This window comes from Mauremys reevesii, linkage group 18 (genome assembly GCF_016161935.1).
Source record: "Mauremys reevesii isolate NIE-2019 linkage group 18, ASM1616193v1, whole genome shotgun sequence".
Taxonomy (NCBI): Eukaryota; Metazoa; Chordata; order Testudines; family Geoemydidae; genus Mauremys; species Mauremys reevesii.
In genome coordinates, this window is record NC_052640.1 from 3,333,732 (window position 1) to 3,348,643 (window position 14,912).

General features: G+C 61.4%; 1 protein-coding gene across 1 annotated transcript in view; it reads left to right on the plus strand.

The window, feature by feature from the left end:
• Nucleotides 1–7,436: 7,436 nt before the first annotated feature.
• TRPV4 (transient receptor potential cation channel subfamily V member 4) overlaps nucleotides 7,437–14,912 on the plus strand; it is a 41,234-nt gene continuing 33,758 nt past the window's right edge. Inside the window, exon 1 of the mRNA XM_039505716.1 lies at nucleotides 7,437–7,554. The gene's annotated coding sequence lies outside the window, so the exon portion shown is untranslated. The remainder of the gene's footprint in view (nucleotides 7,555–14,912) is intronic.

The window sequence follows — 14,912 nt, forward strand, 5'->3', positions numbered from 1 at the left end:
TGCCTTGGCTCCTGCAGCAGAGGGGCAGGAGAAGCAGCGTGGTAGCTTCCCCGCTGGGGTCCAGTGGTGAGGAGCCAGCCCATCCATGTGCTCCCTCAACCCAGGGACAAGCAGCAGCTGGGCACCAGCAGGACTAGCCTGTTCTCATGGGTTGTAAGGGGCAAACGGCTCTTAGGAAAGCTCTGCCCCAGGTGTGAGCAGGGGCGGCTCTAGGCACCAGCAAAACAAGCTGGTGCCTAGGGCGGCAAAATCTGGGGGGCGGCAGGCTGGGCCGGCGGACCTGCCGCAGTCATGCCTGCAGGAGGTCCACCGGAGCCCCGGGACGACTGGACCTGCCGCAGGCATGACTGCGGAGGGGGCGCTCGTCCCGCGGCTCGGCTGGACCTCCCACAGGCATGACTGCGGCAGCTCAGGCGGAGCCGCCGGACCCGCGGACCGTCTGCAGCCGCGGGAGGTCCAGCCGAGCCGCGCGGGACCAGCGGTCCCTCTGCAGTCATGCCCGCGGGAGGTCCGCTGCTCCCGCGGCTCCGGGGCGCCTCCCGCGCATGACTGCTTGGGGCGGCCAAAAACGTAGAGCCGCCCCTGGGTGTGAGGAGCACTGCCCTGGCTCCTGAGCAGTAACGGGGAGCGAAGGGCTACTGCCTCCCCTTCTCCTGCAGCACCAGGGGCTGAATTGCCAAGACACCAAACAGGTCTGAGCTTCTAGTGAATCTGCCACAGTAACAAGGTGCCCTGGGCAGAGTGGTGGGCTCAGTTAGCTTGTGGGTTTGTTTTGGTTTTAAAGTGTTGCTCTAGGAGGGCCATTCACTCCTCCTGGCTTACTGATGTACGTGCCCTGGAGTGCTGCATGGGGACAATGCTTTGTATGGCCCCCTACAATCCCCCTGCGCAGTGCTGGAGTCCAGGGGGTGGAGCCTAATATTCCAGGATGGAGCTGTGGCCTTGAGCCTTCAGCATCTTCAGAACATGCAGGACGGGTGCCTGTCCTCATAGCTACCTGGAATTCAGAGTGAGGGGGATGTTCAAGCCATGCTGTGCAAACAGGTCATGTGGAGGGGCCTGAGATGCTGACCAGCAGTGACAGGGTTAATCAGCAGTGGGGTGATTTTAGCATTCAGCAGTCAGTGCGGAATGGAGATGCTCACAGCGTTGAATGGACACATTTGCCCATCTTTGGTCTTTCAGTGTCTGATGTGCAAAGATGCAGCCCATTGACTTCCACAGCAAAGGGCCCCAGCCCAGCAGAAGGGGCTGTATTGAATGGGTGTGGGTGTATTGAAACATTCCAGAGGAATCAGCAAATTCTGAGCACAGAGCCTCACCCACAGAGTTTGTAGGCTGCTTTGGGCAGGTAAAACATGGACCCTGCAGCTGCAGGCAACAGGCAATTTGCATGATTCTTATAGCACACGAGTTTGATGCTGTCCAGACAAAAAGCAGACAGGAACTTGGAAGTGAAGGAGAACCTGCAACACGGAATCAGGGCAAGAGCCTAGTGGCTATCCTTGCATGCAGCCCAGCTCCTGTGTTCGGGATGAGCTCACCTTTCCAAGTGGCTGACTTTATAAATAATTCCATAGATTTTTGGTCCTCGAGAGCTGAACCTTGGTGAGCTCCCTACCAAACCCGCTTGCTCCTCACATCAGCAGTCATAGGGACTTCAGTGAACAGAAACTATGGGGAAGGGGAGTTTATAGGAGGCAGCAGTCCTGTGTCCTTCTAAAGGCAAGTGCTAATGCGTGGTTGTGGTAGGAATCCTGCTTTAGCTATACCTTGGCTTCCAGAGCAAACAGTGTTTTGTTAGCACTCTCTGAAGGTGACAAGCACGGGTTGACTGACACAAATAAGGCACTTGTGTGTTCAGAATGATTCTCAATGGTGTTTTGTGGGATGCCAGATTATTTGAAAGCAAGGGATGGAATGGGAGAGTGTAGTGTATTGTGGTTACAGACACACTAAGGATTGGGCCCTATCCTGTTCCCCAGTGGGAGCGTTACACTGACTTCAGCTGAAGCAGAATCAGGCCCATTGTCAGTGACAAATACCATTCCAAGAACATTCAGAATAGCCACAGTTTACAGAGCAGTCCTTAAACTGGCCAACGGACCGCTGAGAGCATCACCACACTTGCAGGTGGTCCATGGGCATCTGGCTGATCCCTCTGCACAGGGTCCTCCTTGTTCCCAGCTGTTTTATTATGTTAAAATAATCTAAAAATAAGCACGTGTTCCTGTGCTTGCTCTTGCTCACTTTACATTCTGGCTTCTGCAGCTCATTGTTTACTGACCAGAATTTAAAAAATCCCATCAGCCAATCCAAACTCCCAAACAGTATGACATGTAAACCACCGCATGGTTAGCAACAGTCTACTCTGCAGCTGGCTATTGCATATGATGTATCACATTCTGCTGTCACCTACTACAGGGTAAATCCAGCCTGATTTAAACAGAGTTGGTCTAGATTTAAGCTGGTGTAAACAGGAACAGACTTTGGCCCAGTACATTTATAGCAAAGGCATTCCCAGTGCAGGTATTCAAGAATGGTTCTGTCTTCAGCCTTCACCCTTGCTTTTATGCACCAGTCTCAGTCAGACAAAATGTTTATCCATCATCGCAAATACATTCTGTGGATTTAATGTCATGGTCTCAGTGGCTCCAGCCTTGGCTATGGCAGCCTCTGCTCTGCTGCGTGTGGGCACTAAGCTTTCATACGCTTCCACTTTGCCCCAGTTATAATAACCATCAGTCCCACCAGAATCCCCTCTTCAGACCGGTGAGTGACCGTGGGCTGGGGACCTTGGCTTGCGTTTGTCTGGAAAGCACCGTGCACGTTCATGTGCTGTGTAGGACACAATGACACCAGAGGTAAGGGCGTCATTTGACCCTTTGTGCATATGCACTGTTACACGAGCACTCACTATTCTTTGCACAGCATGCCTGCCTCATTCAGCCTCCAGGGCAGCGCTTGCTTAATGAGCTGCTGCGGAGGTGTCGCTAGAGGGTGATGGAGGCACACGCTTTGGAGGTGCTTTCACAGCTCTGGCAGACAGCAAAGCAATGTTGAGACTCAGGAATGCTGGGGGCAGTTCCAGGTTGGGGTGGGGGTGAGTTCTCTAGTGGTTATAGACCCTCCTGCCCTGTCCCCCACCCCAGGCTCCCCGTGTCTCCTTCGGCTCATATTCCCCCCTGCTGCCATCCCTCCCCCAGTCCCTGCCCATTCACCTCACCTGAGTCCTGCCCGTTTTCCCCTCTGCTCCTGCTCCCATGAACCCTGCTCCTATCCTCTCCCACCCCTGACTCCTGCCCTTTCCCCCCAGTTGTTCCAACTCTCTCTGCTCCTGCCCCCTCCTGCTCCTAACCTCCCTCCCATCTCCCCTCCGCCAGGCTCTTGCAAGGGGAGCACTGAGAGCAGCACGGGAGGGCCAGGCTCCCTGCTCTCACTTCCAGGGCCTGGTGCCACAGCAGTCCCCCAGCTGCCAGGAGATGCAATGGCAGGGAAAGTCCTGCTCGGCCCCTGCAGCCCTGGGCTGGAGCATGCTCAGTCACTCTGTGGTGATGGTGCATGTTCAGTCTGGTCACACATGGCCACACTGCAACAGGTGGAGCATGCTCAGTGCGGATGGACTCCGGAGAATTTAGCTGCCAAACTCTAACAAGTCTCTACTGAGCATGTACAAACTGAGATTTTTCAAAGGCTGCTAACTGCTAAATTTGGCAGATTTTCATGGGAATAGCAAAAGGCACTTCTCTGACACTGGGCAATCCCACTGCCATATTTCAAGTGCTTTCTCTAAAGCATGGAGGTGCTAGAACTTCCCAACAGAACAGCTCTATGAATTTTTTTGACATGGGCAAAATAATGTATTTCCCTTTAATCTCATTCTATAAAATAGCTGCTTATAATAGATAATAGTACTTTGCCAACTCCAGCACCCTGTCCATTCAGCGATCCCAGTGTTCTTAACCCACTTAAATGAAAGCCTCCTAAGCAGGCATTATATGCATGTACAGACAAAGAAACAAGCAGGCCCACCCAGAGGATTCAGGGGGTCTGGGGTTGAATTGCTGCCGAAGACCCGGCACTTCAGGGGCGGGTCCCAGGGCAGAAGGCCCCCCCCCGCCAAAGTGCTCTGGGTGCAGGGAGCAGGTTCCCCGGGGCAGGGTCTGGGCGCAGGCAGCGGGTCCCATGGGGCAGGGGCAGGGCACGGTTCCCCAGGTGCTGGGCAGGGGCAGGGCTCTCAGGGAGTGGGTGCCCTGGTGCCAGGCAGGGGAGAGTTGGGGCACAGGGTCTGGGCAAAGGGAGCAGGTCCCCTGGGGCAGGGTCGGGGCAGAGGGAGCGGGTCCCCCGAGCAGGGCAGGGTCGGGGCAGAGGGAGCGGGTCCCCCGGGGCAGGGTCTGGGCAGGGCAGGGTTGGGGCACAGGGAGCGGGTCCCCCGGGGCAGAGTCTGGGCAGGGCAGGTTCGGGGCGCAGGGAGCAGGTCTCCCAGTGCCGGGCAGGGCAGGGTCGGGGCGCAGGAAGGGGGTCCCCCGGCGCAGGGTCCGGGCAGGGCAGGGTCGGGGTGCAGGGAGCGGGTCCCCCAGGGCAGGGTCGGGGTGCAGGGAGCGGGTCCCCCAGGGCAGGGTCGGGGCGCGGGGCAGGGTCCGGGCAGGGCAGGTCAGGGCACAGGGAGCAGGTCTCCCAGTGCCGGGCAGGGCAGGGTCGGGGCGCAGGAGGTCCCCGGCGCAGGGTCCGGGCAGAGTCGGGGTGCAGGGAGCGGGTCCCCCAGGGCAGGGTCGGGGCGCGGCGCAGGGTCTGGGCAGGGCAGGGTCGGGGCGCAGGGAGCGGGTCCCCCGGTGCAGGGTCCGGGCAGGGCAGGGTCGGGGCACAGGGAGTGGGTTCCCTGGGGCAGGGTCCGGGCAGGGCAGGTTCAGGGCACAGGGAGCTGGTCCCCCGGTGCCGGGCAGGGCAGGATCAGGGCGCAGGGAGCGGGTCCCCCGGGGCAGGGTCCGGGCAGGGCAGGGTCGGGGCGCAGGGAGCGGGTCCCCCCCCGGGCAGGGCAGGGTCGGGGCGCAGGGAGCGGGTCCCCCCCCGGGGCAGGGTCCGGGCAGGGCAGGGTCGGGGCACAGGGAGCGGGTCCCCCGGGGCAGGGTCGGGCGCGGGGCAGGGTCCGGGCAGGGTCGGGCGCGGGAGGCGGGTCCCCGGGCAGGGTCGGGGCGCGGGGCAGGGTCCGGGCAGGGTCGGGGCGCGGGGAGCGGGTCCCCCGGGGCAGGGTCGGGGCAGAGGGAGCGGGTCCCCCGAGCAGGGCAGGGTCGGGGCAGAGGGAGCGGGTCCCCCGGGGCAGGGTCTGGGCAGGGCAGGGTTGGGGCACAGGGAGCGGGTCCCCCGGGGCAGAGTCTGGGCAGGGCAGGTTCGGGGCACAGGGAGCAGGTCTCCCAGTGCCGGGCAGGGCAGGGTCGGGGCGCAGGAAGGGGGTCCCCCGGCGCAGGGTCCGGGCAGGGCAGGGTCGGGGTGCAGGGAGCGGGTCCCCCAGGGCAGGGTCGGGGTGCAGGGAGCGGGTCCCCCGGGGCAGGGTCTGGGCGCAGGCAGCGGGTCCCATGGGGCAGGGGCAGGGCACGGTTCCCCAGGTGCTGGGCAGGGGCAGGGCTCTCAGGGAGTGGGTGCCCTGGTGCCAGGCAGGGGAGAGTTGGGGCACAGGGTCTGGGCAAAGGGAGCAGGTCCCCTGGGGCAGGGTCGGGGCAGAGGGAGCGGGTCCCCCGAGCAGGGCAGGGTCGGGGCAGAGGGAGCGGGTCCCCCGGGGCAGGGTCTGGGCAGGGCAGGGTTGGGGCACAGGGAGCGGGTCCCCCGGGGCAGAGTCTGGGCAGGGCAGGTTCGGGGCGCAGGGAGCAGGTCTCCCAGTGCCGGGCAGGGCAGGGTCGGGGCGCAGGAAGGGGGTCCCCCGGCGCAGGGTCCGGGCAGGGCAGGGTGGGGGGGCAGGGAGCGGGTCCCCCAGGGCCGGGACGGGGTGCACGGAGCGGGTCCCCCCGGGCAGGGGGGGGGCGGGGGGCAGGGTCGGGGCAGGGCAGGTCAGGGCACAGGGAGCAGGTCTCCCAGTGCCGGGCAGGGCAGGGTCGGGGCGCAGGGAGGGGGTCCCCCGGCGCAGGGTCCGGGCAGAGTCGGGGTGCAGGGAGCGGGTCCCCCAGGGCAGGGTCAGGGCGCGGCGCAGGGTCTGGGCAGGGCAGGGTCGGGGCGCAGGGAGCGGGTCCCCCGGTGCAGGGTCAGGGCAGGGCAGGGTCGGGGACCAGGGAGAGGGTACCCCCGGGCAGGGTCCGGGAGGGGGAGGTTGAGGGAGACGGGAGCTGGTCCCCCGGTGCCGGGCAGGGCAGGTTCGGGGCGCAGGGAGCGGGTCCCCCGGGGCAGGGTCCGGGCAGGGCAGGGTTGGGGCACAGGGAGCGGGTCCCCCGGGGCAGAGTCTGGGCAGGGCAGGTTCGGGGCGCAGGGAGCAGGTAACCCAGTGCCGGGCAGGGCCCGGGCTGGGCGCCGGAAGGGGGTGCCGCGGCGCAGGGTCCGGGCAGGGCAGGGTCGGGGTGCAGGGAGCGGGTCCCCCAGGGCAGGGTCGGGGTGCAGGGAGCGGGTCCCCCAGGGCAGGGTCGGGGCGCGGGGCAGGGTCCGGGCAGGGCAGGTCAGGGCACAGGGAGCAGGTCTCCCAGTGCCGGGCAGGGCAGGGTCGGGGCGCAGGGAGGGGGTCCCCCGGCGCAGGGTCCGGGCAGAGTCGGGGTGCAGGGAGCGGGTCCCCCAGGGCAGGGGCGGGGCGCGGCGCAGGGTCGGGGCAGGGCAGGGTCGGGGCGCAGGGAGCGGGTCCCCCGGTGCAGGGTCCGGGCAGGGCAGGGTCGGGGCACAGGGAGTGGGTTCCCCGGGGCAGGGTCCGGGCAGGGCAGGTTCAGGGCACAGGGAGCTGGTCCCCCGGTGCCGGGCAGGGCAGGATCAGGGCGCAGGGAGCGGGTCCCCCGGGGCAGGGTCCGGGCAGGGCAGGGTCGGGGCGCAGGGAGCGGGTCCCCCCCCGGGCAGGGCCGGGGCGGGGCGCAGCGAGCGGGTCCCCCCCCGGGGCAGGGTCCGGGCAGGGCAGGGTCGGGGCGCAGGGAGCGGGTCCCCCCCCGGGCAGGGTCCGGGCAGGGCCGGATCGGGGCACAGGGAGCGGGTCCCCCGGGGCAGGGTCGGGGCGCGGGGCAGGGTCCGGGCAGGGTCGGGGCGCGGGGAGCGGGTCCCCCGGGGCAGGGTCGGGGCGCGGGGCAGGGTCCGGGCAGGGTCGGGGCGCGGGGAGCGGGTCCCCCGGGGCAGGGTCGGGGCGCGGGGCCGGGCAGGGCCGGGCCGGGCAGGAGGCGGCGCACTCGCAGGGAACCTGAGCCGCTCCGGCTGGAGACGCCGGGGGGCGGCCCGGGCTCCGGGCGGGGTGGGGCCGCGGGACTCGGGTCAATCCCAGCCAGCGCGGGGCGCCCAGTCCCGGCTCCGCGGCGCGCCCCAGAGACCCCAGCGCTCCGGGGCAGACGGGCCGGGCCCCTTCGGCTTCAGCTGCGCCTCCGCCGGGGAAGCGAACGGAAGGTACCGGGGTCCCGTCTGCCCGCGGCGGGGGGGCGCGGGAGACAGAACCGAACCGTCTGCAGAGCCCAGGCCCCGCCGGGCTGCCCCGAGCTCCTGGGGCTCGGCTCCCCAGCACACCTGGGGGATCCCCCCTCCCCTGGGGCTCGGCTCCCCAGCACACACCTGGGGGACTCCTCCCCCCTGGGGCTCGGCTCCCTACCACATCTGGGGGATCCCCCTCCCCTGGGGCTCGGCTCCCCAGCACACACCTGGGGGATCCCCCCTCCCCTGGGGCTCGGCTCCCCAGCACACACCTGGGGGACCCCTCCCCCCTGGGGCTCGGCTCCCTACCACACCTGGGGGATCCCCCCCTCCCCTGGGGCTCGGCTCCCCAGCACACACCTGGGGGACCCCTCCCCCCTGGGGCTCGGCTCCCTACCACACCTGGGGGATCCCCCCCTCTCCTGGGGCTCGGCTCCCCAGCACACACCTGGGGGACCCTCCTCCCCTGGGGCTCGGCTCCCTAGCACACACCTGGGGGATCCCCCCCTCTTCTGGACAGGGCGCAGGGTCCAGTGCAGTGGTTTCTGCCTGGCTAAGTTATATCCGTTCTTATCAGTTTAATGTCTGAAATCTCTGTTGCAGAAATTGTCCGTGAAATAGCCTAGTGCAGGGAGTTTCCCTGCAATTCAGTCATTGGGCTGATGGGAGCAAACACTCCATGTGCTAAAGGCGATGTCAGGGTTAGTGGGCTCCAGCACCCCTCTTGAATGCTCTTCTGTGTCACTGGGGCTCAGCACTGTCGGAAAAGCTTTTTATCTGGCATCTGTGGTGGCAGGGAACGGAAGAGCCGACTGCAGACACTGCAGTGGCCAGTGCCACCGGGCCAGAAGTTGGATTAAGGGAGGGGAATCGCTTTCGGGGGCAGTCAGGCATGTTGTGACAGGATTTGGGATGTGGTGAGGAATGGCTGCAGGCGCATTGAAACCCACAAATGCTCAGCAGGCTAAATCCGCAGCGCTCTGACTGGTGACGGAGGGGAGCTCCTCTTAATCCGCCTGCCTCCATTTCACCTTCCATTGCTTTCCCTCTCCTTATGGCTGAGAATCCGGAAATTCACCAGCCCGTTCCAGCAGTCTCTCTTTGAGGCCTTATTGCAAACCTAGAGGGATCTATGTCTAATCTATCTGTCTGACTCATGTGGGCGTTTCTGATGCACCCAGCACTCTGATATCAGTGGGTCCTTCTTCACCTCTAATGGGAGTGAGTCTGTCTGTCTATCTACTATCTGTCTGTCTACCCTGCTTTTCACTTTAATATCTCAGCAACCATTCAGACTCACCAGATTGTTTGTATGATAACAAAGTCAGTCGGGCTGGTTTCCAGAGTGTTTGTGTCACTCCGCCAGCATGTCCTATGGCTGGCGGGGGTGAATCTCCAGGGTAGATTAGGGAGCGTGCTCGTTTGGGAGCAATTTGAGCAGCAGTTTTCTTAGTTCTCTACAGGAATTGGTTGTTGAACCAATTCTTGGCATTTGTAGGCGATGCCCATAAATCTGAAGGGATCCCACTTGCTTGTCCACCCTGGGCCTTGTCGGAGACACTAGCCCAGTCCAAGGCAGGCTGTCCTATGTGAGTGACAGGGTCTCCCTCTGCCAGAGCAGCAGCCCTGGAGACTGAAGGGCATTATGTCCTCATGGGACAGGTGTAGGGCAGGCTGTGGCTTCCCCCATCACTGAGCAGAAGGCCCTGAAGAGAGGGGAGCTCAGTATCTAGACCAGGGGTGGCCAACCTGAGCCTGAGAAGGAGCCAGAATTTACCAATGTACGTTGCCCCCCATCCGCTCCCCGGCTGAGAGTGTGTCTTCTGCTGTACAAGACACAGCAACACAACCCCTGCCTGGTACACCAGGTCAGCCCCAGAGTCGGAAATCGTTGGTGATTTCCTGTGATTGGCATTGATGATTATTAGTGACTCTCCCCTGGCGTCGGCTCTCAGTGCTTCGCAGTCTGCGGTGAGATTGTCCCGCTTCTCTTGAGAGGATACATAGAAACTGGAAGTTTAAATCTTTTGTGTCAAGTGGCTCCCTCCTAAGAGGAAACACGTCTGATGGCTCATCAGAGAAGCAGCGGTTTGCGTGCCAACGACAGGAGCGACCCAGACGCTGCTAGTTCACAAGGCAGACTGCAGGCGTTGCTTTTTTTTCTGCAAATGTAACTTTGGGACTGTACTAATCGGTGTGTGCCTGGGGAAATGACGGTGATTAGCATGCATGGCCCTCCCTTCCTGCGGTGTCATGTGGCGTCAATGGCAGGTCAGTCTCCCTAGTCTCATTCTGCTCTGGTGCTTCTCACGCAGCGGGTGGGGTCCGTCGAGCCTGGGGTGCCGACCACAAATTGTAACTCTGGATCCAAAATTGGAGCCTGCCTGGTGTGTGGCTTGCAGCTCCCCCAAGGTGGGTCACTCACCACCTTTCAGGCTTGATCTCAGGGGCAAACCTGCAGGCGGCATGGAGATGGCTGGATATCTGCTGGCCTGTTTGAATTTGGAGCATGCCTGGGTCAGTCAGTCTCTTTGGAAATTTAAAGCCAAGAATGGAACCCTGTTACCACCTGGCTCCATGCAAATTGCAGCCCCAGCCCCCAAGGGAAACAGAGCCTCTGACCCCACCCAGTATCCCCTCTGCCAAAGGCCTGTGCAAATAAACAGGCCTCTGAGTGTGACTTAAGGGTCAACAAGCTCTGGGGACTGAGCTGCAGATCTGAGAGCCCCTCGCTGACCCGGGACTCCCAGCTGTCCTGACGTCTCGGGCAGAGAGGGGATTTCAGGTGTGTCCATACCCCGAGCTATATAGGTCAGAACGTCCCCGCTGCCCGAAGGGATTGGAATCCAGAGCAGACTGCAGGGCAGAGATGTTACAGGTGCCCAGCCCAGTGAGTGGGCAGCTGCGGTTCCCAAGTGTCCATGTGCAAGACTATTGTGGCATTCTCCTTAGGAGGTGGCAGGGCCCTGCATCACTGCGGGGAAGCCCTGTCCAAGGGGAGAGGTCGCCGTCTCCTAGCCAAAGGCTGGGGTTGCCAACTTCCTAATCTCACAAAACCGAATACCCTAGTCCCACCCCTTCCCCAAGGTCCTGCCCCCTGCTCACTACATTTCCCCTTGCTCTCCCCCACCCTCACTCATTTTCACTGGCCTGGGGCAGGCAGTTGGGGTGCGGGAGGGGGTGAGGGCTCTAACTGGGGGTATAGGCTCTGGAATGGTGCCAGGGACGAGGGGTTTGGGCTGCAGGGGGGATCTCTAGGCTGGGGGGTGGGGCAGAGGGGTTCAGGGTGTGGGAGGGGGCTCTGGGCTGGGGCGGGGGTTGGGGTGCGGGAGGGGGTGAGGAATCTGGAGGTGCAGGCTCCAGGGTGGGGCCAGAAATGAGGGGTTCAGGGTGCGGGAGGGGGCTCTGGGCTGGGGCAGAAGGTTAAGGTTAGGAGGAGAGGAGGAGAGGTCGCGGTCTCCTAGCCAAAGGCAGAGGCCCCCATCTAAGGGAGAGGTCGCGGTCTCCTAGCCGAAGGCAGAGGCCCCCGTACTGAGGAGAGGTCGGGTCTCCTAGCCGAAGGCAGAGGCCCCCGTCTAAGGGAGAGGTCGTGGTCTCCTAGCCGAAGGCAGAGGCCCCCGTCTAAGGGAGAGGTCGCGGTCTCCTAGCCGAAGGCAGAGGCCCCCGTCTAAGGGAGAGGTCGCGGTCTCCTAGCCGAAGGCAGAGGCCCCCGTCTAAGGGAGAGGTCGTGGTCTCCTAGCTGAAGACAGAGGCCCCCGTCCAGGGGAGAGGTCGGGTCTCCTAGCCAAAGGCAGAGGCCCCCGTCCAGGGGAGAGGTCGGGTCTCCTAGCCGAAGGCAGAGGCACCCGTACTGAGGAGAGTTCGGGTCTCCTAATCAAAAGCAGAGGCCCCCGTCTAAGGGAGAGGTCGCAGTCTCCTAGCCGAAGGCAGAGGCCCCGTACTGAGGAGAGGTCGGGTCTCCTAGCCGAAGGCAGAGGCCCCCATCCAGGGGAGAGGTTGGGTCTCCTAGCCGAAGGCAGAGGCCCCCGTCTAAGGGAGAGGTCGTGGTCTCCTAGCCGAAGGCAGAGGCCCCCGTCCTGAGGCGAGGTCGTGATCTCCTAGCCAAAGGCAGAGGCCCCTGTACTGAGGAGAGGTCGGGTCTCCTAGCCGAAGGCAGAGGCCCCGTACTGAGGCGAGGTTGGGTCTCCTAGCCGAAGGCTGGTGGAAGAGAACCATTTCTGCTATTTGGTCTCCTAACAGCAGCAGTGGCCTATTTTACAGTGTGATACCTGGGCATATTGACACCCTGGCAATCCCAAAGATATTTTACCAGCTTTAACACAAGTTGTGCTGGTGGCTTGACGGATGTGGACAAGTGTCTCACCAGGAACTGGCCTAAGACCATTAACTTGCGTCACAGAGCAGCTGGGAAGGAGCTGGAGCTATAACCAAAGGAGAGGAAAGGAGACCAGGAAGACAGAGCAAGGGAAATGGGGAACTCTGAGGAGATGGAGAACGACTGATGGTGAATACAGGAGACCTATGGGGGAAAGATGGGAGCCCAAGTCCTCTGGTGTGGGCTGGACACCGCCTACACTCAATGCCGGTTATGGCCCGTGGAGTGATGTGTGACAGTGGTGTTCTGCGATGGTGTGATGTGGGGGAGGTTTGAATGGCTGCACAAAGTGGTACCCAGATGTGATGGCATTAGAGGCCTTAGAAATATGCTACTTTGTAGAGCTGATACAGCATCAGGACCTGGGCCAGCCCTTCAAGCACCAGGCGTGGATGTGCCAGGACACAAGCTGGCCCCTCCGAACAGAGCGTTCTCAAAGGCGGAATATCGATGGTGGCCACATCTCACATTTCTGTAGCACCTTTTATCCCAGAAGAGCCCAAAACCCGCTACAAACAGGCTCTAACATACAGGATCTCTGCTGAAAAGGCAGCTGCCTCTGGGATGGGGCACAGCATCTATGGAGCAACACTACACAACAGCTTGGCCAGGAAGCGAAGGGGAATCCAGGATACAGTTGAAACTTCAGAGGGAGCGGCCTGTCATCGCCCAAAGTGGACTTTTGTCAGGATGCTGGGCTCAACACCCCTCCCTGCTCTTGAAATAAAAGGGCCAGGGGATTCTTAACAGCCACAAGGGTCAGGACTTACGTCTCACGTGAAGGACAGTAGCACAGGGACATTGGTTCAGAGGGACATGTGCCACCTACCGAACCATTAACACCACTTCCAGGTTTTCCAGGGAGGTCTCCCATCCAAGCACCGGCCAAGCCTGACTTTGCTTAGGCTGCGAGAGCTGAGGAAGTCGCTGGCTGAGGTGGTCTGGTGGGAGCCCGTTACTGGAGGGTAGCAGAATAGTGGCCTTTAGCTGGAAAGGGCTGTGGCCACGGGCTGGAGGCTGCACACTCTCCAAGGAGCACAGTGCAGCTCTGTGCAGTGTTCTGGCAGCACGGCGGCACCAGCCCGGAGAACACAGGCTGTTGCTTACCCGAGCTCAGGCCTGGAGTGGTCCTGTAGCCAACAAAACTGTGCAAACTGGGCTTTGGTTATGAAAACAGGGTGAGCTGCAGGGTGGGGAAATCTGGAAAAAAGACAAATAAACTAAAAGCTCAATGAAATCCAATTCATCCCCTGGCCATCACCTCATCGGGCAGCCCGCCCGCCTCTGGGATTGTTGGGGCTTCCCCACTCAATGGGGCCAGTTATAATCAGGACACAGTTTCCAAAGCAAACTTCCTCCCCGTGTCCCTACTAACAGCACCGGATCTTACCAAGCTGCCTGCATTTTCCATCGTGCCGGGCAGTGACTCACCTTCCGCACTTCGCTCCGCTTCAGCCATGAAAACAGACCTGTCAGCGCCGCCTTTGTTCCGTCCCATTCTTGTTCTCCTCTGCCAGGAATCGGCCGCATTACTGGGGTGCAGACCCCGGGGGAGCGGATGTTGACATTCAAATAAAAATATGATTGCTGCTGAAATCAAGGCCAGTGTTTCCTAAAATGTTTGTAGTGAGATTAGGGCTGGTGGAACTTTGTTTAAACACCCCTCCCCTGTGGCGTGACTTGTGGGCCTGACCCACCTGTCTCTGATCTCCTGAGTAGCAGTGACTGTGCCTAGCCTAAACACAGCTGTGCGTGTTTGCCCCACACCATGACTCAGTCTGGATTCTCATCCTCTCCAGAGCCTAGTTTTCCTGGCAGCAAACAGAGAGGCACAGAACCAGTCAGGAATCGACGGTGACAATGGGCTTGGATGGGAAAAGCCAAGTTCCCACCTAGTGAGGCTGTTCAGTTGTTTTTCTCCTTTTGGGGATTAGATCAGAGTAAGCCAAAAACAAACTCCCAGCCCATGGAGGGGCGTGTTTCTGAAGTGACACTGGCCCACATTTCGAGTGCTGTTCCCACAGGTATTCCAGTCGCTGAGGTCCTCTTGGGGAATCCTGAATGCAAATGAGTCTGCAGGGGGAATTTTGGTTGGTGCAGTGGAATTATCCCCGCTGGGATTTGACCAGTGTGCTGCGGATCACAGAGGGCATGGTGACAATTGGGACTGGGCTTGTCCAATGAAGCACCACAAGGGATCTACAAAGTAATAAATCGCAAGGGGAAGCATGGCCTAATGGTTAAAGCAAAGGACTGGGCTATTGGAGAGCTGGCTTCTCTTCTTGGCTCTGGTTCTAACTCACTGTGTGACCTTGGGCCAATCACTTCATCTCTCTGGGCCCTGAGGGTGTGTGTTCACTGGTGGCCAGCCCACGGGGGATATCCAATTGCATTGTAGACATCCTGGCTGGCTGGAGCCCAGGCTCTGGGACCCTCACCCTCTGGGGACCCAGAACGCAGGCTCCAGCCTAAGCCCGAACATCTACACTGGAATTTTAGAGCCCCGTAGCCTGAGCCCCGCAAGCCCGAGTCGGCTGACACGGACCAGCCACGGGTGTGTCGTTGCAGTGTAGATATGCCCCGAGTGTCCATCTGTTGAGTGCTGGTGGTGGAATGACATCCATAGATGAGGAGTGTGACACCAGGGCTGAGCAGTAAAAATCAGGGTCTGGTCTGCCGGAATCTCCCTGCAACTGGACTCAATTCCTGTGCTCGCGCTGACTGCAGCAGGCTTGCAGGAGGTTAAGTGACAGCAGAATTGGGCAGGGAGCCTGTAATCCCCACCGGTGCTCCAGCCCTGCCAGCGCGGAGACGTGCAGCTGCAGTTCCAAGATCTCTGCACTCAGCTGTGGTCTGGACCCAGAACGTCAAGTCCAGGGGAACATGCCTGAGTTTGTGGGACAGGGGAAAGCCAAGGGATCTATTAGTATATCACTCTGGCAAGGGGGCTGTGAATGACCAA